This window comes from Gallus gallus, chromosome 12, assembly GCF_016699485.2.
Source record: "Gallus gallus isolate bGalGal1 chromosome 12, bGalGal1.mat.broiler.GRCg7b, whole genome shotgun sequence".
In the NCBI taxonomy this organism is placed as follows: domain Eukaryota; kingdom Metazoa; phylum Chordata; class Aves; order Galliformes; family Phasianidae; genus Gallus; species Gallus gallus.
This window is the reverse complement of record NC_052543.1, coordinates 10,266,587-10,291,670: the sequence shown is the minus strand read 5'-3', so window position 1 is coordinate 10,291,670 and position 25,084 is coordinate 10,266,587. Positions and strand designations below refer to the sequence as shown.

Genomic DNA, 25,084 nt, shown 5'->3' with positions numbered 1-25,084 from the left:
TTGAAATTTACTTCTTGGTTATTGTACAGCCTTTCTCGAAGGATCTTCTGCGGAGGTGGGTACTTGAAAGAAAGAAGTGGATGAAGGCACTTTTTTGTAGATCTTGGTTGAAGCCAAGTCACTTTTGCCAGGGCTGTGAGGCAAATAGGTGAGATTTTCCTTTTATTCCCAGCGGGAGGGTTGCACACAATGTGTTATCATTTTGTTTTGGTAGGATTTCCATTTTCATAGTGACAATCATTTTACATCATCAAGATTTGTTAGCCTCTCTTAGTGCCTGCTTTTGTTTTTGGGATGTGGATTGCCTTTTTGTTTTTTTTTGGGGGGGGCGGGGGGGGTGAATGGGGAATCATTGTTTCTTATTTAGTTTAGTTTTCTAGTAGAGGAAGAAAACATGTTGCTTTTTATTATTATTCCCCCATTCACATGCCTGAGGTGTCTTTTTCAATAATGTTCTTACTACAACAAGCAGAAACGTTGCCCTGTACAACCTCTCTATAGAGTGCAAGCATCAATCCTCTCTTATTAAGCTGAAGCTAAAATGCTCATAGACAAACTGTTACAAAGAAGAAAGCATCCATGCTGCGGTGGAAGAGGTAAAATGCAGTAATTGTCCAAAGCTTTCAAGGAAGAATATCTCAGTAGGGGAGGGAGGACCTTGTTCCTTTCTGTGACAAATTGCCAAAAGACTCCGGGAAAGCTCACTTCACCAAGATATATTTATTTTTAGGCACAAAATCACCCTAGATCCCTTGATTCCTGCAAATTTGTTGAGGAGAATCAAATACTATTCTCTACCGGGCTTCTGGTACAAGTTATCCCTACCTAATATTGCTGCTCTTTTTGAATACTTTCTGATTCTGATTTATTTACTTTCTGATTCTGATTTATTTGCAGTCCCAAAGAAAAAACACTACCATTCCTTGTCAGGTCTGCCACGTCTATATGGCAATAAGAGAGAACTGGTATACATATAGAGATACAAGGTGGATTAATCTCATTAAATTCAGGCCTCTAAGTCAAAGCTAGTCACCCAAAGCTCCTTTCTTACAGTAGACAGACATCTCATCAATACACAGTCAATGGAACCAGAAGTGCAATTCATCCAATTTCAAAGTAGATGCCTAAAGTAGATCACACGAATCACAACCCTAAGAGCATATTTCTCCCCATTGACTGTAGAGGGATCTTAGCGTGACTAAACTGTTTTTAGATACTAAAAGAAATGCTGACTGGCTCAAGGCCCCTACCTTTGAATCCTTGCATGGGCAGCTCTTCTTCCATGATGTCTCGGATGCTGTAGTTTCACTGTCATTATTCACCCCTGGTTCAGCTACAGAGATAGGGCTTAAAGGCATAGAGCTCACTGAGGTAATCTTGGGGAGTAAAAAATGAAGAAGACAGTGCCCCTAAAAACATTTTTGTCCTGATCTTGGACACATCCCGCTAGACTTTAGGATGGTACTATGGATCAATCCTCTGAAAGCATCTTCCGGCAGTTAGAGATGGATGGAGTCATGGAAGGAAGACATAAGAATATGGTCCAATGAGCTGTTGATCATCAGACTTTATACACAACTTTAGTCTAAATAGCAATAAATGTAGGAGTCCACTGGCTGGAGGTAGGTATCTGAACTTGGTCAGGAATAAGAAATTGGTGGACCGGGTCATTTTTGCAGGGAAAGCGCCTTTTTCCTTTTTCTGCCGTGAGATTTTTTAAATAACCTTTAGAAAAAGTGCATCTGGGAACTCAAGCAAGACAGCACAAAAACAGAGCTGTGAAATGCACACCAGCCAGCTCAGGTCTCACCAGAAGCAGATTCCAAAGTCAGATGTGAGATTTTGATGCCTAGTGAAGTTAACTTTTTAAAGCAAAAGAAAGAAGACTGTTGCAGGCTGAACAAGTCAATGCTTCTCACAGCAGTTCTCAAGAATCCAGAAAGACAGTCCATATATTATTTAAACCATCCAATTTACTGAACAGCTCAATGGGGTTCTCTCTACAGCAGAGTTTATGTGGACTCACAGAAAACTTTGAGAAACATTCTGCTTTCAGCCAGTTCTTCTTCAGCTGTAAGAAGTTTTGCTTCCTTGCTTCGATCATTTGCATGAAGAAAGGTCTTTGCTCCTGTCACCTCTGTTGATAGCAGCACAGTCACCTGTGTTTCTTCAGAAGGAGGTGTTGCAGAGTTTCATGGCTCTAGGCCAGCACCTTCAGGTGCAGTGATGACTCTGTTGGCGACATCATAGCACAGATGTATCAGAGAGAACAGGAAAAGATGAGCTGTTAATAACATCTACTCTGAGTTCTGTTGGAACTGGAATGGCAGGCATTAGCTGGAAGGCAAGTGCTCCTCTCCGTGAGTTTGAAGAGAGAATTGTGTTTAAACTCCTTCAAGATACCCAACCAGCAGACTGCCCATCTGGAGTTCCTTGGGCATCAAAATGACACCTCTGCCATAAAAGGAGGTTCAAGTTCATGTCCCCATATAATACCCTCACAAGCAGAGCTCTAAGAAGCTGTGAAACTCAGAAGAAAACCAAACTTTCTCACCCTTCAAATAATCTTGGGTCTCAGTTTTTCAACCTGTGCTTGGATGAATGTTTGCATCTGTAGTTAAGGCACCTAAACAAGCTTTTCCTTCCTGTGTAACAATCCTATGCCTCTCCTGGATTTTCTCACATCCGAGTCACAAAGTGATGTGTTTACATTGGAAATGTGTGTGAGCAGATCTTCCCTAACTAGCAGGGGACTGGAAAGAAACAGCTGAACGAGTACATGCTCGTACATGCACATACACACACACAATGGACCTAACACAGCTAGTTATAAATCTAATAAACTGGCAAGCACTACGATCCTTATGCTGCCCATAAATAATTCACTGCCAAGATGCTTGTAGGAACAGCACCTTCTGGATAGTCCATGGGAAATTCTAACGGGTACTGAGCCCTGCTGACTCCAGTTATTAATCCTATTTATTGCTGCAGTGCCAAAGGGCTAACACAGAATGAGCCCCCTTTGGGCTAAGAACTGTATAAACACAGACTCTTGAGTTTAAAAGGACTTTGGGAGGACAAAACACTGGTATAATGATGTTAGCCCAGCCCCAGGACTGTCAAGATTCAAAATGTGTTTCCTCTCCCAGAACCAGCAATAGCTTTTAGGCAAAATTCTCTGCTTTGTGTTAGAAATAGACCCAAGATGCTGAGTCTAGAGTCTGACAAGGATGTGAATGTCTCCAGCTCTAAAGGATCCAGATGGGTTGTGTTTATTAGGGCGGTCTCTTAGCAGTATGGATTACCTCAATGGGAGGAAGGGGCAGAGAATGGAAGAGATTTCACCCCTTCCTTCTGGAAATGCTTTGTTTTAGAAATAAAATTTCCTTATCAAAAGGCATGTGCCCTGCACTATGAGCTTGCAGAAGCCCCAGGCCTGTTGGCTTTCCCGCATGTTTCTTCACCAGAGCATTTCTAGGGAAGAACAGAGACTGTGTTCCTCTGTGGTTCCTCAACCCCTGAGTTGCTTTGCCTCAAAGTGCCAGGGAGTTAAACCAGGGGAGCAAGTAGTGCCCTTGGCAATGGTGATAGATGAAATGGATCAGTCTTGTTTCAAGGGGCAGCTGAACAGGCATTAGGCCATCACTAGCCTTGACCAGTGGTCTAAAAGCACTAAGGATCTAAAAATATTCTGTTATCTTTTGAGCCAGCCCATCCCTTTCCATTGTGATTTCTGCATACACAGTTTCATTGCTGGATGCTGAGTTTTCAAAGGATTGTTGTTGAAAACATTCACTACAAGGTGTCTCTTTTTCTTTAACAAGCAAAGAGGACTGAGCTAGGATTTAGCAGAGGTAGCTATCATCACTCCTCCACCACTCACTCTATTGCAGCTTAGAAATGGCATTTCAATTGCCTCAGCTGTAAAGGAGGAGAGAGCTACCACTCTAGAAAGCTCTCTGAGTTCTACCAGTAAATGCTCCCAGTCAGAGCTGATCAATATTATTGATATTTTTTAAATCCTGAATCACGGTCTCGACTTTTATAGGCGCATGACATATGGGAGGTGGCACTATAGCTCCTGAGCAAAGACCTTTGCCGTAACTTCTATTGGTCATGAAGCACAAAATTGGTCTTTTGCCTCCTAGCTGAACCAAGCACATCATCGTGGGCTACCAGAAGGGTCCTGCATGATCATACTCCAATCTGCAAATCAACTCTTTTATTCTTTCCCTCTACCCCTTCACAATGGAACAAGGTGTTTGTACAGATTTCATGCCAACTTTCAGAAAGTTATTAACTCATCTCAGCCTAAGCATGGCAATTAAACACACCTGGGGAGACCTCCAGAGTTCAGGGCTGGAAGCCTTTGTAAAAGGAAGTTTGAGAGGGATGCTGGTTCCCCACACAGCAACAGCTGCAAAGAAAAGGGGTATCAGTGGGAAAGGAGAGAGCCAGAGAAGTTCTGGAGGTCTCAGTGTGATGAAAAGCTCCATTCTATGCCTTAAGTCTGACTCTGGAGACTATAGCTGTGAGCTGCAGCCATTGAGGTGTAATGCCCTGAAATTAGACATTTATACATATGTGTATAATATAATCTTGTAAGCTATAAAGCAAAGGTTGGTTCTGCTTCTTCCAAGGTGGGTTTCCCAATAACGCCTTAAATGAAGTGTCTCAAATAAGGATTTAATTTAGACTCAATAAGGAGAGTTATTGCTCCATAATGAAACAGCGAGTAGTTATTGCAAACACATTTAGTGAGGTTTAACAGCCTTGTAATAGGTATGTAGAAGCTTGGCCTGGCTAGGAAAGTTCAGTGAATATCTTCTTAATCTTATACAGGTATTTTTTTATTATTATTTTTTTTTCTCAGCATGCAATTACTATTTAATTAGATTTGTATTAAGTAGCAGCCATGGATGGGAAAATACACCTTGTTCTCCAGCATCGGCCGCTGTATGCCACCCTCCTCCCCAAACAGCTACCAGTGATGCCATTTGGAGTTAAATTCAGTGCTGCTGCCCCTTCCACAGCCTATTAAATGCACTAAACTAAAGCTGATGTGAGGAACTGGAGACCTGGTAGGATCGAGTCCAGGATGCAAGGTGCTGACTTTTCATGAGGTGTTTAAATGCCTAACCTGGAATGCAATGTCTGCACCGGCTTTGGTGGGGACCTGATTTGCTTTGGACCAGAACAGGTCACCTGCGGGGTGGTGTTTATCATTGAGGATCTTGTGAATCTAAGAAAAATAGGAGTGAATGTGGTCTGGGGCAGGAAGGCTCTCCCAGGGCCAAAGGGGCAAGAGCATGTCAAAGGGATGTGATTCTTCAACCTGTGCTCAGCCACACACCACCGGGACTCATCATCAGCCCTCAGTTCCCTCTAAACATAAATGCAGAAAACCTTTGTGCTGCTGCCATAACATTTCTCAGCAAAACCTGCCTTAGTCTGCCCTGTTATTTGTACAACTTTTTGACGAAGGACTGCCTTCCACAAGACCTCCCTGATGCCTTTCTGTGCATTAACTGCAGCTAGATGATCCCAGCCTAAGCTGAAAGGAAAAGCTCAGTCTTGAAGGCAGCGGGTGCAATAGAGGTAGAAAGCAGAATTGATGACTTTAAGGGGAGAACTACAATCATACCCCATGCTGTCACAAGAAAGCCATGCTCCAGCTAACAGAGGAAAGAATCACACTTTCCTTCTACCAGCCAATAACTTAAATTGATCTAATGTGGGAAGTCATCCTTGCTAATCCTAATTTTATAGGGTTTAATGGCCATCGCTTAGCTGTGATCACACTTCACCCAGTGTGTGAAAGAGACACAGCCTGAGTTGGGGTAGATGCAAAGGCAAGTGAGAGATTATCTGCTTTACAGCTGTAGAAAATGAGGCAAAAAGGGAGGCAATAGACCCATCCTGATTGAGAAAGGCAGCTCAGCAGCACATCACCAACTGCACAAATGGATCCTGGGCAATTAGAGATCTCTGTTTTGTTCTGGTTTTAAGGATTGCTCTCCCTGTAATCTGTCTTTTAGGATCTAAATGGCCTGTGACAAAAGGCTTCTGATTAAGCACTTCTTTTGCTTTGTTACACTTCAGAGTGAAACTGCTGCTCCTGAAAATAAAGTAACTGAATAAAGATGAGACGGAGAGCTGTCTGATTGCAAACTCCTCATGCGGGAGGTTCTTCAGCATCAGGTCCACAATGGATCTGTCAACTTCAGCATTCCACAAACCACTCTGAACACGTCCTCTCTCACTCAGTACCTGAGTAGTGGGACTCATAAAACCCTGCCTGCGTTGTGCATCCATGGAAGCCTCAAGAGCTCATCCTGCCCCGACGGGTTCCCTTTCAAACCTGGAGTGAGAAGCATCAGAGCAAAACAGGGCATAAGGATTTCCTTCCTTTTGTCAGCTTAAACGACGATTTCTGCTTACAAACCGTCCCTCAAGATAGCAGTATTCACCCAGAGAGAGCCTGGATTTAACTCCTTGCTTAAACACACAGTCTATGGTACCTGCAGCATCACCACACACCAGGAATGCTGGTGGGGTGTGACAAAAGTCTTTGCTTAACCCTTCACGTATGTAAACTTTTTGCCTCTCAAGAGTCTCAGTCATAGAGTCTATATTAAAGATGTCATCCATTGCTTTCATAAAACAAGGACTGTCAGGGCAAATTGTTGCTTTGAATTTATTGGAATTCTATTCACAATTCATTGTGGTTTAAACGTAATGTTCCACTAAATCAGAAACAAAACATTTTGAGAAGCTTATTATTCCCCCCTAAAGCATCTGAATGTATTTCTAAACTTAGATCTTTTTTTTTTCTACTCTAAGGGTAACTCTTCAGGTATCTTAGAGTTGAACCCATTCATCAACATGCACAAAGCAGTAAAATTACTTGGCTGATCCATTCCTGCAGTTTAACAGAAAAGACAGTGAAACCCTCGACCTTTACTATGAAGGGGAAATAAGTTTCACATTAAATTTCTCTTTCCAGTGGGATTTTACAAAACTTAGAATAGTCAAAAGTATATATTTTTCTTTTAAAATTATCCAAGAGTTAGCGTTACAAGACTGTGGTGGCTGCAGGGAGAGCAGACAAATTAAACTGACTCAAATCAACACCAACAAATACAACAGCGTTGTCTACGCTTGGAGAGAGGGAAGATATAATCAAACAACACAGTGCACAGGGAAACCATCATCCTTCCTTTTTAGCGAGCCAGGTACTTGCTGTTACATCAGTAAAGACATGCTTTCCAGCCATTACAAATTGTACACTCCACAGCCATTTAGCCATACAGCAAACACACAACTTTAGCTTATGTCTCTGCTTTTTGCTTTCCCCTTGGACAGATGAGACACTGCATTACACAAACGTAGGACAAGCAAGTGGCATCTCTGCTGCACAACGTGGATGAGACTCACCAGGACGAAAGGCTGAATTTCTGAGCAATGATCATTGCCTTCATGGGATAGTGGGGAGAAGACCTCTTTCTTAAGAGATGGATATTAAAGCATTCAGGGTCTGGACCACTTGTTTGTTCCGGTCAGCACCTGAATTCATAGAATCATAGAATCATGGAAAAGACCTCTAAGATTATCCAGTCCAACCATACAGTGACTACCAATATTTCCTACTAAACCATGCCTTTACATACCACATCTCCATATTTCTTGAACAACTCCAGGGATGGAAACTCCCACACCCCCCTGGGCAGCCTGTCCCAGTGCCCGACCATGAGAAGTGTCCCAGTGAGCCAAGACCCCATACCTGTAAACCTGATGGACCAGATCCCATTCCTCTTCTCTGTCTTACATAGATTTTCTGATAAGTTCAGGGAAATCGCTTCACCCCATTAATTCACAAATAGCAGGCAAAAGCTGAGGAATGTATGAAGTACCTCATGGTCTTCAAGGAGACAGACCACAGACAGAAATGGGAGACAGCTAAGTTTCTTCTTTTGGCAGACAGGTTCTGTTGATTTAAATGAGAGAGATAAAAAGCACTGGAGAACACGTAGGTTCAGTGAGTGACTTAGCTCCTTTCCCATCACTCCTACAACACGCAGTAAAAGATAGCTACAAATTGACTAGGAAAGAAGTTAATTAAATAAAACAGCATGCTTGATTGATAAAGTGAAAATCTCAACAGCTCTTCCATAACGTGCACATGGACTTGGTGTACCACCAGAAAGAAGTATTTCCAAAGCTTATCATCCAGAAATGCCTGGTAGATAGAAGAGGAAAGAGAGGTAGGAATGATGAATGTTGTCCAAGTTGATCCTGCAGAGCCACATCTCAACAGCTGCTCTCTTTAAGATGTCCAAGTCCCTCTTGCCCTGAGAAGCCACACCATGAACCTACAGCCACCGTGGCAGCCCTGGGCTGGGGATTCAAGGCCCTTTGATCCCAGCTCCACTGCAGGAAACCTCTGGGGAAGGCTGACTCCTCACTCCTTGCAATGCACAAATACTTTCTACCATGTCTTTGGAGAAACCAAATTATTGGCAAAACAAATTGCTTTTTGGATTGCTTTTTGTCCAATTGTGAGAGCTTCATTTTAGGAGCTATCATGGGAAGGGGTGAAACAGTTAGGTGAAAACCTGACATTGCAGAGGCTACTCTGGGGGATCAATATATTGAGAAACCAACAGTCTGAGGCAGGAGAGCACGGCAGCCACTGCTTTTCATTATACTATTTTTCTGCTGGAGCAGTGGGGAAAGACCTATTTTATACCTACATAATAATAATAATAATAATAAAGGGAGATAGAAAAATAAATAAATAAATAAAGCCCTCTTGATAAATGCATTATTAGCTGTAGTGGGAGCAATTACAGGAAGAATGGGAAGTGACAGCTGCAGGCCCTAGATAGCCAAGCACAAAAGGGGAGTTTTAGACAAATGCCCTTCAGATAATGGGTTTGCTTCTCGTCTTGTTTGGGGGAGGGATGAGACCAATATGGGAGGCATTAACAGGCTGTGCCATACATAGGGAACAGAGATGCTGCTGTACCAACTCTCTGCAGGCATAGTTTAGCTTTTTTGTTTTTTTTCCCCCCAGTGCATCTGACTTCATATTTGTTTAAAGCACCGTGGCTTTCTCTGCCCTCACCCTCTGTGCAGGGAGCTCTTCCCACAGTGACAGGGGACGCCCTGGGATTTACTGCTTTATAAGCTTGTCCATTTCCAGGACTGGGACCGCAGATAATAAGACTGTAGGGAGACCTCTGGGAATGGGGTCACAGCTTGTGCGAGCATCTATGCTGGAGCGCAATGGAAACCTGATGAAACTAAGCCATCAGAGACAACCCATAGACTGCTGTCTGAAGGAAGAGGTCCCCCCCTCCAGATATCTCTGGAAGGGTAAGACATGGAGACAAGGCAGCTCAATGGGGATCATTCTGCTCTACATTTCGCAGCAAGTATTCAAGCTGTGGTGGCTGGGAGCTCACTATAACCTCTTGCCTCACCGCTGCTCTCACTAAGTATGAACAAAATCACTACCAAATTTTTCTGCTGCTCAGCATTACCCATGGCCCTTAAGTCTGAGATTCAGAGCCCCATCCTTTGCACTTTTCCTATAAGCCTCACACCTTTTGTTGCTTTAACCCACGGTGCTTCCCCAGTCACACGATTATGAAAGCATTCGGCCATTTCAGGAGCAGGAGAAAGTGCACGTGATGGAAAGCAGAGGGAGAATAACTCCCCTGGATGGCTGTGTGCGCTCCATAATAACAACGTGAGAACCAGCTGCAATTTGCTGGGGATGATGACACCGAGGTCAGACAAGCTGTATTGTAATTTGCGTCCAGGAAAATGTAACCAGGCATGACCAGGCAATGAAGGATCACTCTTCCAGTTATTATGAACAAAGAGCATGCAGTGGGAAATCATAGAGGCCCCTCTACAAGACCTCTCTGCCTTCAGCTTAGCTCCATCTCAGCCTAATTACATGGCCTTGTTTGCATTAGTTTTGTCTATGGGCTCTCCCATGTCCCTTCTCACTGAGTGTCATTCAGAGCCATTAGCACAGATTGCACAACCATCCTGGGGATTTCCCTAAGGCATATATAAACTTTCCTCACAAAATATGATCAGGCCAGCCTGAGGCAACACTCAGGAGGCAAGATTTCAGCCTAAATGGTTAGAATTTGGGAAAGTTGTAAGTGACAGAAAGTGGGGTCTAATAATAGGAAGTGTTAGGCAGCCTTAATAGAAAGCACATTAAGAGGCTTGTGCTCCGCATATAATGTATCTTCTCCAAGTTAATTGCTCATCAGTTCAGTACATAAACAAAGACTGATGCTGTGACTGTGCAAGTGGCAGGGCTCATTCCCTGGTGAGCTTTTTTTAGCAAAAAAAAAAAAAAAAAAGGCTCACTCCAAACACCATGTCTGGGAGAACAGCTTCCTGCATACCAAGGTGGGACAGAAGTACTGGCCTGTTAGTGCAGTGTCCTGGGGTCAGGATGTGTCCAGGGGCCTGGAGGCCAACTCAGCAGCGTCCGCCTGTTGTAAGAATGCACACAGGTCTGAAGCTGGAGGTCTGATGGGCTCTGAGGCAGGAGGAGTCAGCAGATGAGATGAGCATGGGTTGGAGAGTAATCCAGCAGGACTGCAAGGGGGCCATAAGAATTACAGGCAAGAGTAGGAATTGGATGTTTACCAGCCTTTGCAACCAGTCTCTTGGGTCTCCAAGTCTGCACCAAGCCCATGGATACCACATGGAACTAAAGGCTGAATTTACATGGCTTGCTAAGCATCACATTAGCTTCCCAGTCTGTCCCCACTGGAACAGAGCTCATTAACGCTTGGCTTGGAAACGCTTTCTGAAGTAGCCTTAAGGGTTATCCATGAGAAATGCCCAAAATCTGGGATTCCCAATTGCATGACTGACTGATCTCACCTGGAACTGTACGGCAGGAGGTGGAATGAAGTGTTGGTCTCTGGCAGCAAATAAGTCTAGACAGATCGCCAGGCTGCTTCTAAACAGGAGAGAATGGATGGCTGTAGGTGAAGGTTTTCTGCTCTCGGGAGTTTGCAATCATCTCAGTGCACAAGAAGGTAGCATAAGTTATCCCATGGCAAAAGATATTCTAATTTGCCTTTGGCTCAGCCTGGCATGTCTGTAATCAGTGCTGCTAATCTTTAATAAAAGGGGTTCACAGGAGCCTTTGTTTATAATGACATGGTGGGTGATAGCTCTTTCTTGTTATAATCCCCTCTCAGAAAACATTTGATGTGGAAAATGTCTCCCTTGACAGTTTGCTTAAATTTTCATTTGCCAAAACGCTGAATAAACTTCTTGTTTGTCTAATGGAACTAGAAGGAATAGTGACACTTTTATTGTTTGTTTACTTCCTCACTGGGGCACCAGCTAAATTGGAGATGTCATCACACAGCACTGAGAATCAAGCTTCTTAATTTAACTGATTGGTTTGCAAACAAGAGTCTCCAAAGCACCACTGCGCTACGCAGGCTTTGCAGTGACCGCAGACTGAAACACATCGGTGAGCTGCAGGCACGAGAAGCAATGCAATGGGGAGGTAATCCCAGAAAAGCTGCTGCTTTTACAAGGTATTGCGCAGAAGCGATGGTCAAATGGCACCTGTAAAACCAGCAGAGAGAAAACAAAGAGAGCAATACATTTTTCTATAAATCCTGTTTAATTAGCAGCTGCTACTGTATTAGTGCTAGCACTAATGTTGAAAGGATAAGGGGAACGGATTTATTCCCTGAACTCCCTCAATTTTCCCCTGTGTTTATGCCCTTACAACCAGGAGTAGGGTTACTCTTGCTTTACACCACTCCAAGCAAGGACAGAGCAGTGCTCAGGATGCAGGCGGAGGAGCCGTCCCCCCTGGATGGCTGAGATTTTCAGGCAGATCAAATGTTGAGCTTCAGGTAATTGGCAGAGATCCTTTAATGTCTGAGTTTAACACTCACCGACTAGAAGAGAAGACAATTAGGCAATGAGATGTGGAAGAGTCTGAAGTGCCAGGTATAATAATTCAGCCGCAGTAGGCTGTTCAGCAGAAAGCTGAAGGCTGAGAGCTGTCAATTACACCAGGGGTGAATTAATGCAACTAAATTCATGCACTGAAGCATCTTATTATTGCTATGATCACATTTTATTATGAAGCAGTTTGGGTGAGGTTATTTTTTTTTAATTTATTTATCTATGTTAATTTTGTACAGAGACAAATAAGTTATGAGTTGGGAATTGTATTAATTTCACTGCTTGGAAATATTTTAATAGCTGATTAGGTCACTTGCTAGTTGTCGTTTTTTTTTTCCCCTCTCTTCTTTCTCTCATTATAAAATTAGTGTTTAGTGCTACAAGCACGTAGGGTAGCAAAATGTAACCCCTTTTGGATCCTGTCCCAACATTTACTAATAACCCCATACACTCAGTTTCCACACTACCATTTCCTTGCTTTCTCCATGTGTATTTCAAGTTCTGACCTCACCAGGGCCACAGAAGATGATTTCACAGCTCGGAGGGAGACCTCCCCATCCACCCCAAGGCAAATAAACTGCATTGCTGAGAGCACCAGGAGGCTCAGCAGCCAGAAATCAAGACCCAGGAAAACTACCTCAGCCACATCCAGCAAATAATGGCACATAAGGAGAGCATGACTGTGCTGCACCATCCCAGCCTTCATAGACCCAGGCAGGTTGGAGGGAACCATACCATTAAGGGAAGCCATCTTCTGCTTCTAGGTGATGGGGTCTAACCTGGCTGAGAGCTAACTACATTAGATGGCCCATTCTTGTTGGGAATTGGTAAGGAGAAAGGAAAAAGGTGAGGCTGGGAGAGAAAGAGATAAATTCTGTGTCCTATCCTGATACTATGGTTCCCAGGTTCGTATTTCACAGTTTAGTGGTATGGTGGTGATGGGTTGAACTAGATTATCTTTATGGTCTTTTCCAACCTTAATGATTCTATGATTCCATACAAAACTACGTGAGGAATAAACAACAAAGGCTCAGCAGTCCTGAGACGATGCTGAGAGAGGCTTTGCCCATCTTATTCAAAGAAACAGAGATGTCTGTGCATTTGCCACTTTTACAGCTTAGGCTGAAAGCCTCATACAGTCTGGAGACATTAATTAGCTCTTCAGTTTGAGGGAACAGGGCTCTAAGATTTTTCTCCTCCCTCTGTATAGCACGAGCGATGTGAGGCTTGTGGTCCCATCCCTGCTCAATACCCATCCATGCAGGAGAACTTGGGGCCAGGGCCACAGGGTCATCACCTTGGGGGTTTGGGCACAGCCAAAGAGGGGAAGAACAGTGGGGATATTGTGGATAAAAGTCTCAGGTATGGCTCGCCCAAATCTGAACAAAACCACTCCGTATTTACACGGGATTTGGGTAGAGCTGTGTTGGGGACAGGCAGAAAGCTGGAAGAAGGGATGTGAGCAGATGGAGGCGAGGAAGGAGGTGTAGAAGAGCATGAGGGATGAGCATTTATGTGCCCCAAAGCAGAGAAACGGCCGCTGCCTCAGCCACAGAAATTTCTGCACAATCTCGGCAACTCCAGCTGTTAACATCAGGAGCTCAGAAACTTGGAAGAATCCTACAGTAACATTTTTCTTTGGCTTAATTACCGAAAAAGACAAATTGGAAATTGGCCCATCATGAAGATAAATAGCAATAAGGGGAAAAAAAAAAAAGAAAAAAAGAAAAAAAAAACCATAGTCGATAAAAGTGTTCCTTCTAAATTATAATTAACCACCCGCCGGCAGCTACCTGGCGGAGGTGAGAGGGGAGGCCGTGAGCAGCCCTTCCGCTCGGCCGGCAGCGCTTCCCGTGATGCTCCTCGTTACTGCACCTCCGGGGCACTTAATGCCCCATTCTGCTTTCAGTGCAATTATAAAAGACCACTTACATTCGCCACCCCCCCCCCCCTCTTTGTCTCCCCACCCCAAGATCTCTAATAGTCTAAATTATCAGCAAATTGCCTATTTGATAAGGGCAAGCCATTTTGCATTGAGAGCTGAACTATTTCCCACTTCTGGGGGATAATATTAGGCAAATAACAAGCATCATTCTTTTGACATGTACAATTATTTGCCAAGTGTATGTTTGAATAGCCTGCTCCTTTGTGTGACAGGGTCCGTTCTCCATTAGCATATTTGACAGATGAATATGCTGGGTCCTTGTGGAAAACCTGGCAGTAACCATGGTGATTGGGAGACAATGTTTTGAGTGAGGGATGTATTATCATTTTCAACTGGAAGTAAAAAAAAGTGTATCGCTAACGAGCTGATCTGCAATCCTGGAGAAATACATTGTTCCCAGGTAATTAAGCCAATCTTGGTACTGGTTTTAAACTCACATAAATTAGAGGTGGAGATGTCTACCTATTTTCTTGTTTCTCTCTTTCCTGATGAGGTTTTTCTCCATGATTTTTAATTAAAGTTCTCTAAGAAGGAACTGAAATGTGTTTTTTCCTTTGTGCTAATGAGTTCTGGGAGCAAAGATGATGACCAGGATGGACCCTCTCTTTGGGTGTATTGGGAAGGGATGAGTGGCCAGCCTTGCTGAAGAGTCCCAGGACAGTCTGTCAACCACCACCTTTTGGGTTATCCTGGCTTTATTCTGAGCTTTCTTTCTGGAGCGGTGGAAGGAGATGTTGCCCTCACATGACTCCAGAGAAGGCAGGCAGCACAGCAGTGGCTGTGGATGTGTGCTGCCCAGACTTTGCTGAGCCAAAGCCTTTGTTGCTCAAGCTCAGCTGTCCCTGTGACAGGAAGGGGCTGCTTGAGTGCTGCTGGAGCACTCCAGTCACAGAACCACGGAGCCATTATGGTTGGAAAAGACCTCTAAGATCATCTAGTACAGCCATCAGCCCAACTCCACCATGCCCACTGACCACGTCCCTCAGTGCCACAACACCACATTTCTCAAACAACTCCGGGGACAGAGACTTTACCACCCCCCTGCGCAGCCCGTACCAATGCCTCACCACTCATTCAGAGAATAATTTTTTCCTACTATCCAATTTGAACCTCCCCTGGCACAACTTGAGGCCATCACCTCTCGTCCTCTCACTGTTACCTGGGAGCAGAGCCTGACCCCCACCTCACCACCACCTCCTTTCAGGCAGTTGTAGAGAGCGATCAATCTTCCCTGAGCCTCCTCTTCTCCAGACTGAACCATCCCAGTTCCCTCAGCCACTCCCCATAAGACTTGTGCCCCAGACCCTCCACAGCTCTGTTACCCCTCTCTGAACATGCTCCAGAGCCACAATTTCTTCCTTGTAGTGAGGGGCCCAAAACTGAACACAATTGACTGCTCCCCGAGCACCACCCACTTAGGGCTGCCAGGTGCATCTAAAGAGACAGCTTTGAATGCAGCACCAAATCTATCACAGACATCCTTATGCCTTCATTTGATTAGAGAGGCTGCTCACATGCTTCTTCCCCCGTGGGAAAGACAGACTAAATAACCTCTGCATAGCAATGCTTTGCCTCGAATCTTGCCCATTAAAATCTACACAGAACAGGTGAAAAGCATCTCCATTTTGTCCTGGTGGTTATTTTGCATCAGTTTTGCCTGGGGGTAGATGGACACAATACCTCGGCAGGAAGGGATGGGGCCAGGACCAGCTTTTTCCTCATGTTATGTTATAATAGACCAAGCAATCTGTTTGAAATCCCCGTCCAGTCCTGCTCCCCAAATCCCTGTAACATGTAACTTCACTTTACTGAAAGAAGGCAGATTATAGGAACAAAGTTACTATTAGTGGTTTGATTAGGAACAGATTCTCCACAGTACTTCATTAGCAGGAACGTCCCTGCCTTTTTAGACTCAGATTTCCCTCATTTTCCACACCTGGTACTTTCTCACTTTTACTATTGTGAAATATTGACGTGGAAAAAGCTGAGTCAGGCACCCGAGGTCAGAAAAGGCGATTCGCACCGAAGTAATGAATCCTGCTGCCTCCCAGGCAGGGCTTCCTTTCTCGCCCTTTCCTCATTCCTGGTTCTTTTCTAAGCAAGTGTTTGGTTTTTTCCCCCACCCCCATTCTCTGTCCCAACACTTTTCCCTGCTTTGGACGTTGGCAGGTTGAGAGCTACAATTAGAGACAGTGTTTATGGAGCCGGCCATATGGCTCGCAATGCAAAACAGCAGCTGCATGGGAATCTCAAAAGCAGCCCTCCCCAAGGTCACCGTGCATAAGGGAGCGTGTGCCCTCCCAGGTGGGACAAGAAGGCTTCTCATCACTCCATATATGATCACGCACGTACCCATCGAGTGCCTCCGATGCACACTAATGTAGGAGCAGCTGCAGAGCGCTGATCGCATCCCACACGCAACCGTTTCACTGAGCAGCAGGAACAGAGGAATTGTCAGGGCTGCTTCTCTTCTGGACTGCAGGTTCCTGAAAACAAGGTGAGAAACAGGCTGAGGTCACCAAGAAGCTCATGGTGCCTTAAATGCAGCACTGGCACAGAGGTTTCTCCTTTACTGGAAGATCTTTTAGAGGGATGTTGGCTTTGAAGGGCAGGGAGCCCGGGTGTGGAGATCAAGCAAACAAGCATCTTGCTCTCCTGAATCAGGCTGATTTCTGCCCATTCTGTTTCTGTGGTGACTCCCCTTCCCATCCCAAAGACAGGTATATCTGGCAACAGAGCCAGCACCGCGGCTGTGATCACAAACTCAAGGCAAGAAATCCCATTGCTGCAATCACAAATGCATTACACTCATATCTAAAGGGCAGAAATTCATCCTAGACTGGGTGGACTTTTTCATGATGTTTAAATAATCCATCTACCGTAGAAATAGCTATGTAAGAAGCAACCTGTGTGCATTCTGCACCCAGCTGTTTTCAGGAAAGCTCCAAGTGACCAGGCTGGGATTTCCTCCGGCTCTCTCATGACATTAGCAGATACACTTTTAAGGATGTCACATTCATAAAAGAGCAAGAACGTGACCTGACTGAAGCAGCATTTCTCAGGCTGTTTATCACCCTCCGATAAATGAATGAGAGCATTTGATGCTTATGGGCTGTAACCAGAGCAGAAGGGCACTCTCTGGGATTGTGCCAAACGCCATGCTCTTCCTGGAGAGCAGCAAAGTGCACATCCCAGAGCCTGACGCACAGGCCAGTGAGGACTTAATTCTCACCCAGAAACCAACATGCAATATTCTGTCTGCCTATATTAGGGATTGCCCCTTTCATCTAAGTCTGTATGTGGTGGGGTGGGAGAGGCTTTCCCCCTAAGCAGTCAGCTTTCAAAGTATCCAGGGTAACTAGCAATAGGATGAGAGGGAAAGGTCTCAAATTATGCCAGGGGAGGTTTGGGTTGGATATTAGGAACAATTCCTTCTCAGAAAGAGTGATGAGGCACTGGCACAGCTGCCCAGGGAGTGGTGGAGTCACTGTCCCTGGAGGTGTTCAAGAACTGTGGAGATGTGGCACAGAGGGACATAGTTATGGGCATGGTGGGGGTTGGGGTTGGACTGAATGATCTTAGTGATCTTTTCCAACCATAATGATTCTCTGATCCTTTGATTCTATGATTCATTGTACCACTTTAAGTTTCCATGTACCCACAAAGAGTAACAGAAATGGATAGAAGATATACACAGTGTCTCAATATATTATGTAAAAAGTTTTACCAATATGTCTTCTGAAGACTAAAATAGGTGAAAAGAGCCTGAAGCTGTACAAATTAAAGTAACAGAAATGCTAGGTGAGAGGAAGGAAGGAAGGAATATTCTGCATTACCTGGTGACATCCCAGTACCCACAAAAAAAAAAAAAAAAAAAAAAAAAAAAACACCAAAAAATCAGGTTCAATCTGGTTGGTGGCTAAGAATGGAGAGAAAGGCAGATGAGGTGATGGGGCAGGAGTCCTTTCTGGGATCAGACATTCCCTCCCATGTAGACAGAATGCTTAAGCAGTGGACACCTTCCTGTGAGTCTTTAACAGCACCTAATTTAGGTTTTACACTATGTATTGCCATGTACGTGGCTGCAGAGAGCTATTGAAACCTTCTTAATGAGGTACTCAGGCTCCTTATATAGTCCATGAAGAGAGCTGGTGACTGACAAACAGCTGAGAAAGCCTGGGAGCTATCAGAGCTGCTCTGTAGAAAACACAAAGCACAGCATAGCATGAACTTTTTCCCTTCAGGCAGGAAATAATTGCCTGCCTTCCCAAACCAGGGCACTTCTGTGTCTGTGTGTCACTGGATAGAGAAGTTCCGGACTAAGCAAAGCAGAAAATAGGAATTAGCCATCTTCAGGGTTTGTTATCACAGGATGGAGCTTTCTGGGTGGCTCACTGTGGTGCTAACACCCCTCACACTTTGTCTCGTTGCACAGCATGGGATAGTTAACTATTTCCAGAGAGATCCAGAGTGAGTGCTGCTATTAGATGTAGACATACAGACACATTAAAACGTAACAAAGTGTCTTAATCACCCTTTCCAAGATGAATTTATCACAGGAAACCCTATAAAATGAAAGTGAGAGAGCAATTCTGTGACCACCCTTACCTCAGACAGGGAGAGATTATTTGTTGCTAATGAATGGCAAATTTATTGCTATCTCATCCCCATGAATGAAATATGTGGGGATGCAGAGTGGGGGCCCCGCGTGGCACAAAAGGCATTTTGCAATCAGCTCGTGGCACCTATCTAAACTGCCTGGGAACTCAGTTACACTGCTGCTCTAATGCCCAGACACCGGTGTGCCTGCCTTGAAATCCCCTGCTAACCTGGGGCTCAGCAGCTTCCCAGCCCCTCCAGACTCAGCTGCCTCCATCAGCAGGATTTTCCTTCACAGAGCCTGAGGGGAGAGCATGATGAGTTCTGCAGCTTCCTTAATGAAGCCAAGACATCTCAGCCTAAGTGATATCTTCCCCTGTATAATTAAATATTTGGCAGTGGCTGACTATCTGAGGCAGGCACCGCAGGTACACAGTGCTGCTGGGCTGCTGAGGTCCCAGCAGAGCTCTGGGAAGGGAACGCCTGCAACACTGCTGTCCCCATGCAGGTGCATCCTTGCCAGCCAATGCAAAGCACTTCCCGTCTCCTTAAGACTTTGTATTGTGGCCCACACAAGGCAAGGTATCCTTGATCAGCTCCAGCGATCAGAGGATAGGTGATACATGCTCCTCTACATCCAGGGGAGTGAGTTTAAATAATTGGTTTCCAAGCCTACATCCACCGAACATCTCATAGCCTGTCCTTTCCATTTTACGCATGCCCTTTCTACACACCTTATGCCACAGACTGAAACTAGTGTGCTCTAAGGCATCATATCTCTGCTCCTTGCCTGCTCCAGTCCTGGTCAAAGCAAAGGTGAGCTGTTCTTTGCAAGGCTAAAATCTGTGTGAAGTAGCAGGCAGGACACACTCTCAAAGGGTCAGTGCTTTAGGACTGTTCCAATGGGCATTTCAGGAAGCCTCAAAGCACAGCCGGAAAGGTCTAGGTCCTTGCTCTATCACTGATTCACTGCAGGAACATGGATAAATAAATCATTTCACATCTTTTTGCCCCCGTTAAAAAAAAAAAAAAAAAAAAAAAAGGCTTGATAATGTCTTTCTTTTGTGAGGCACCATGAGATCTCAGGATAAACACACTCAGAGTTGTATTAATTCTTCTGTGGGGCTCTTGTTACTAGGGCCACCCATGTGGTCAAGCACCTTGGAAGTAAACATCACCAGGAAATAGAAAAAGAGAGCTCCTACCATCCAGTGAGCAGACACTTCCATCGGACAGTTGGACTAGACAGTCTTAGTGATCTTTTCCAACCTTAATGATTCTGTGATTCTATGACTGCGAACACACAGCATTATACATTTGCAGCTCCGCCATCGTCAGAAGTTGATGGCACAACATGGCCTTCCTGCCAGCAGACACTGACTAAGCTGTGTGCTTTCCTTGAAGGTCTCATAATGGCTTGGATATTAGGAAGAATTTCTTCTCAGAAAGAGAGGTGGGGCACTGGCACAGGCTGCCCAGACAGGTGGTGGAGTCACCAACCCTGGAGGTGCTCAAGAGCCATGGAGACGTGGCACTGAGGGATGTGGCTTGGTGAGCAATATTGATGGTAGGTGGACAATTGGACTAGGTGATCTTAAGGATCTTTTCCAATCCTAATGATTCTATGATACTACATCTTGTCCTCTTCCAAAACATGGACAAGGCAGGGAACTGTTAGGCTGTGCACAGTGCACCTACTGGAAGACTGTACAAACACAGCATCTTTTTGTCCTTGAAGAGCCTATAAATAAATGGGCTCTTACCTTGACGGCAGGCTGCAGCGTTAGTCAACACTCAAGCAGTTAATTTGTAAATTTGTACACAATAGAATTCAAGACACTTGAAAAAGCAGCAGAATGTACCTTTTTTGAGTGCGAGTGGATTTAGTGCTTGAGCAAACTGCCGGACTAATAGGCCAAGAGACAGAGGGTCCGTATTTATCCAGGAGACATGGCTCAGGCAGCTGTGTTGTTTGAGCTCCTTCCTTCATCACCCCAGCAATGCTCCCAGACCCTCCCGGGGAGGATGGAAGGACGTGGGCATCCCTCTCTGCCCAGCAGCTGGTCTATAGGAGGTGCTCAAGACTAGGTTGGAGGGGACCCTGGGCAACCTGATCCAGTGCCTTATTTAGTGGTTGGTGGCCCCGTCCACACCAGGGGAGTTGAACTAAATAATCTTGGGGGTCCTTTCCAAATCAAGGCATTCTATGATTCTATGACAATTATCCATTCCTGGGACATGCCTTTTTCATCTGGCCTTGCAACCTGAGAAATGACAGAAGCAGATCTCCTCCCCCCCAGCATCCCTACCTTCAGCTTGGCATCTGAGTCAGAATGGAAAAAATTACATTCTGCCTTGCCTAGTTCTGAGTACTCAACACACTTGAAAAATAGGTCCAAGGCAGTGCATGGGGGCTGGATGTCAGAACACAACATTTCTCTGCCAGTCGCTTGGTTTTTATGCATAATGGTTATAATCATTCTTTTTCCTAGCTCCTATTAACCTTATAGTTGAATGACAATTTAATCTTCATCAACTGCCTTCAGTCTACCATTTCAGCTATTTTTATTATCTATTGTCTTGCCACTTTGCAATATTTAATTTTGGAAAGTATTTTGGAAAGTAGTTTGTCCGACGCAACATACCTTGTCATCCTGCCGAGTATTGCACCGCTGTGATTTCTGGCAGTCCTGCTGCACAGGAAGGCGGGGGATAAGCAAAGAGAGGACTCTGCTTTGTCACCCAGATTGGTCTTGTGTGGTGAGCTGTCATCTCTTGCCTCATCCTTGCTGTATGGGATCCTGTGTTGTTACTGAGGACCAAGGACCGGATCTGCACAGATGCCTCTGAAGGAAGAATTAAAAACCATCACACGCTTAGTGAGGCTAAATGAGTATTCAAATTGGTTAATAAAAAAGTAATGAGGAATGCCTGCAGCCCTAAGCCACCTAAAGAAAATCAACAAATGCCAGCTACAATGCAAACACTTTCCATGGTAGGCAGTGGGGATTTCAAAACAAGGCAGGGAGGGCTGGCGGGGACAACAGAGGAAAATGACAGCAGCTGCTGGAGGAAGTGCAAGGGAAAATCATGGGGGAATTTTTCACTGAAGGCAAAGATAGAGCTGCTCTGGGGAGCTCCCAGACCAAACAGAGCACAGAGCCAGCCTGCTGTCCCATCCTCCCTGGGGCAACTGGACTCAGATGATCTTAGAGGTCTTTTCCAAACTTAGCGATGCTATAATTCTATGAAAACCTCACCTGAGTTCAAGCAATGTCTCCCAGACTTCCACAGGCTGGGGTTCAGGTTCAAAAAAATCAGAGAATCATAGAATGGTTTGAGTTGGAAAGGACCATTAAAGGCCATCTGATCCAACTCCCCTGCAATGAACAGGGACACCCACAACTCCATCAGGTGCTCAGAGCCCGTCCAGCCTGACCTTGGGTGTCTCTAGGGATGGGGCACCACCACCTCTCTCTGGGCAGTCTGTGCCAGTGCCTCATCACACTTATCATAAAAACCTTCCTTATATCCAGTTTAAATCTCCCCTCTTTTAGCTTGAAACCCTTTCTCCACGTCCTAACACAACAGACCCTGCTGAAGAGCCTGTCCCCTTTTTTCTTACAGCTCCCCTTTAAATACCAAAAGGCTGCTCACAGGTTCCCAGAGCCTTCTCTTCTCTAGACTGAACAGCCCCAGCTCTCTCAGACTGTCCTCACAGTGGAGGTGCTCCATCTTTTGGATTATTCGTGTGTCCCCCCTCTGGACACACTCCAGCAGGTCCATGTCTCTCCTGTAATGAGGACTCCACATCTGAACTCAGTACTCCAGGTGAGGTCTCACAGCAGGGAGTAGAGGTGTGTTCTTTCAAGAACAGGTTCTTTGAAACCATATGTGGTTTCACGAAGTACAGGGACGTGTTGCTCCCACTGTACTACTGCAGTCCCAGAGCAGTCCCATGGGATACTTCTGATGAGACTCATGTCCCCTAGAGATCAGGGGATTTAGACCACACAAGACTCCTTTCCAGGGAACACAACGCCTTTCAGACATCCCCTCTGGTGATTCCCATCACCTTTCATCAATGACGGTAGCTTAAGTTCCACATCTGAAGCTGAGCTAGATAAAGTTAGTGACATGTGTGCTGCTCAAGGGAAAGCACCGCATTGTGCAGCACTGGAATAGGCTGCTGAGTCTCAGCCATCCCAGTGGAATGAAGGAGCAGGGAGGTAACAGCAGAGAGGTGTCTCTCAGGAGTGTGTGAAGAGAACTCTATTAGAGATTGTGAAATGCTGAGGTACCCTGGAGACCATATAAGTATCTATGACAAGACAGCAAGAATAATTAGCTCGACAGCTGTGGGTACCGATCATGAGCATTTTTAACAGTATCCTGTCATGTTTTGGTCTATTACTACAGTCCGATGAGGTGTGATGCCATTTTTCCTGCTGATGTCCTCCCTTCCAGGAAGCACTGAGGTGCACATGCACTTCAGCAGGTATCGTGAGGGCCTGTGGCATATTCTGTCCCTCATTTAAAACTCAAGCACCTTTTAAAAATGACAAACCAAAGAATTTGAGTCTAACAGACCAGTGGGAATAAAGACTGACTCTGTGGGGGCCCCGGTGTTAGAGTGTAAATGAGCTCAGAAGAGGCCAAGCAAGCTTTAAAATGCATAGTTAAGTGGGTAAAGAGATTTCCTGGCCTTCCAGGCTCAAAATGTCTCCCTCAGCAGGTTCTCTCCTGTTATTTATCTCCTCTGCACAAGAAGAGTGGCTTAGCAGAGCGGCCAAACTTCAGCGCGTGAAGGAATGAGAGTGGAAAAGATGAACAATGTGTCATCCTCAGAGTGCCCTGTGTTCAAACTGGGGTGAAAGATTCCAGCTTGGTGCTCATGTTGTCCCAAGCACTCCTGCTACGACCCCCAGAACGATACCTTCCTCCTCATGAGAAGCCGTATGGGCCAGAAAAGGAGAGACAAGCAACGTTGACTTTTGTGCCACAAGTAGGAACGAGTGAAAAGGAGTACGAAATAAGAAAATCCTGGAGAAGAGCCAGGGAATGTGTTTTCCAGAAACATGTAATCTGTAATTGTGCTAATTCTGATGTATTTGTGTCTCCGATTTTTTGTTTTCCTGTTGTCTGTATAACTCTTGATTGGAACATTCGATGTTGCTTTTGTGAGTTCCTAAATCCAATCCTCTCTGATGATGTATATGAATGTGCATCTGATGGATGTTTTCCAGCACCTTTTTGTTGCCTCAATTAAGGGATAATGAACAAGAATTGTTCCTATTTGTAAAACATCTCCTGCTATTTTCTGCTTCCAAATTGGTTGGACAATGTGTCTTAATTAAACACAAAGTCTTGCAACATCATTCAGAGGAGAGCGACCAAGACTGGAAAAGGAGGAAGAAAAGGAGGAGGAAAGAAAAGGTGAGGGGTTTTTGTACTTTCAGTGACTTTATCCTGCAGAGATAGCAGGTTTGTTGCAGTAATGGTCACACCTTGCAGTTTTCTGAGTCTGATATTGGGGGAACAGATAAGGACATCGGAGCAATCTCCACTCAGAGCCACAACTCTGTAGAATGCCAAAATGAGTGCCATAGGGAATAAGAAATGAGATGCAGAGCCTTTCATTTTCACTCACCAGACAAAACATCATTCGTCTCCCAAGGTGCAAAGGGAAACAACCATCAAAGGATGCCCGCTAGGTCTTATGTAACGTAAGCTTACAGGCTGAATGTAACAAAAGTAAATTAAATAGAATAAAATAGTGACTAAAAGTAAGGAAGTGAAGTAGAGTAAGATAAATAAATAAAGTAAAATAAAACAAAATGACACTGTGCTATGTATGTCTCAGCAGAGACATGTAGGAGAGATCAAGTAACAAGGTTTTACTAACCTCATCATTTCAGACTGATATTCACCCGGGTGGGGGTGAAGCTCTCTTTGCACTGCCTCTGCAGTGGGCATGTCGTACCATCTCTCACCAATACGCAGTTCATATGACTATATGATTTTTAAATCAAATCCTCTAGATCCACAGAAAAGCTTATATGGTGCAATGTCATGTTTTAGCCCAATTAAATCTATTATAATATCATCTAGTCTGTCTGTGAAAGAGCACCTCTAGCTTGACCTTCAGCCACTAAGACCTACCCCATCACTGACCAAATACACCTGCATTATCCTCTCTCATGAAACCCCAAGGCATGTCCTTGGCTTTTGCAGCTCTGAGCCCAGTTCTGTGGAACCAGATACTGGATCCACCTCCAGATATGCCACCTCCAGCAAACGGCCAGGTGTGACGTATGCAGGCAGGATGAAGTTGTGCACCGTGATGCAGTTGCTTACTGATCAGATTCCACCCCCAGCTCTTTTTGCAGCCTCAGCCAAACTTCCTCATCCGTGGAGGACCACAGGAAACCCTCACCATGCCCATGCAGCCGCTAAATGGAGCCATGTATTCAGAGCTGAACACACAATGCTAGCTGAGGAAGGAGGCAATAGGAGTCCTTAGAGCCCGTGTTACACATGCAAATACCATCTGTGAGAGGCAGCTCT

General features: G+C 44.9%; 2 long non-coding RNA genes across 37 annotated transcripts in view; one reads left to right on the top strand and one right to left on the bottom strand.

The window, feature by feature from the left end:
• Nucleotides 1-22,305, top strand: part of LOC101748408 — a 64,143-nt gene extending 41,838 nt beyond the window's left edge. The window contains exon 4 of one of the 2 annotated variants that reach the window (XR_213016.5): nt 22,145-22,305. This is a non-coding gene — a long non-coding RNA (uncharacterized LOC101748408). Of the gene's footprint in view, nt 1-6,102; nt 7,441-22,144 lie in introns of those variants that run through there. The other variant, XR_005839373.2, reaches the window with a different exon arrangement.
• The window catches only part of LOC101748323, a 116,402-nt gene that overhangs the window by 31,759 nt on the left and 59,559 nt on the right, over nt 1-25,084 (bottom strand). For 29 of the 35 annotated variants that reach the window (XR_005839367.1, XR_005839370.1, XR_005839364.1 and 26 more), the window contains 4 exons: nt 21,163-21,363; nt 16,271-16,404; nt 7,784-11,622; nt 7,438-7,566 (listed from right to left, as the gene is read on the bottom strand). This is a non-coding gene — a long non-coding RNA (uncharacterized LOC101748323). Of the gene's footprint in view, nt 1-1,250; nt 2,233-6,270; nt 6,362-7,437; nt 7,567-7,783; nt 11,623-16,270; nt 16,405-21,162; nt 21,364-25,084 lie in introns of all 35 variants that reach the window. The other 6 variants (XR_005839353.2, XR_005839348.2, XR_005839341.2 and 3 more) reach the window with 6 other exon arrangements.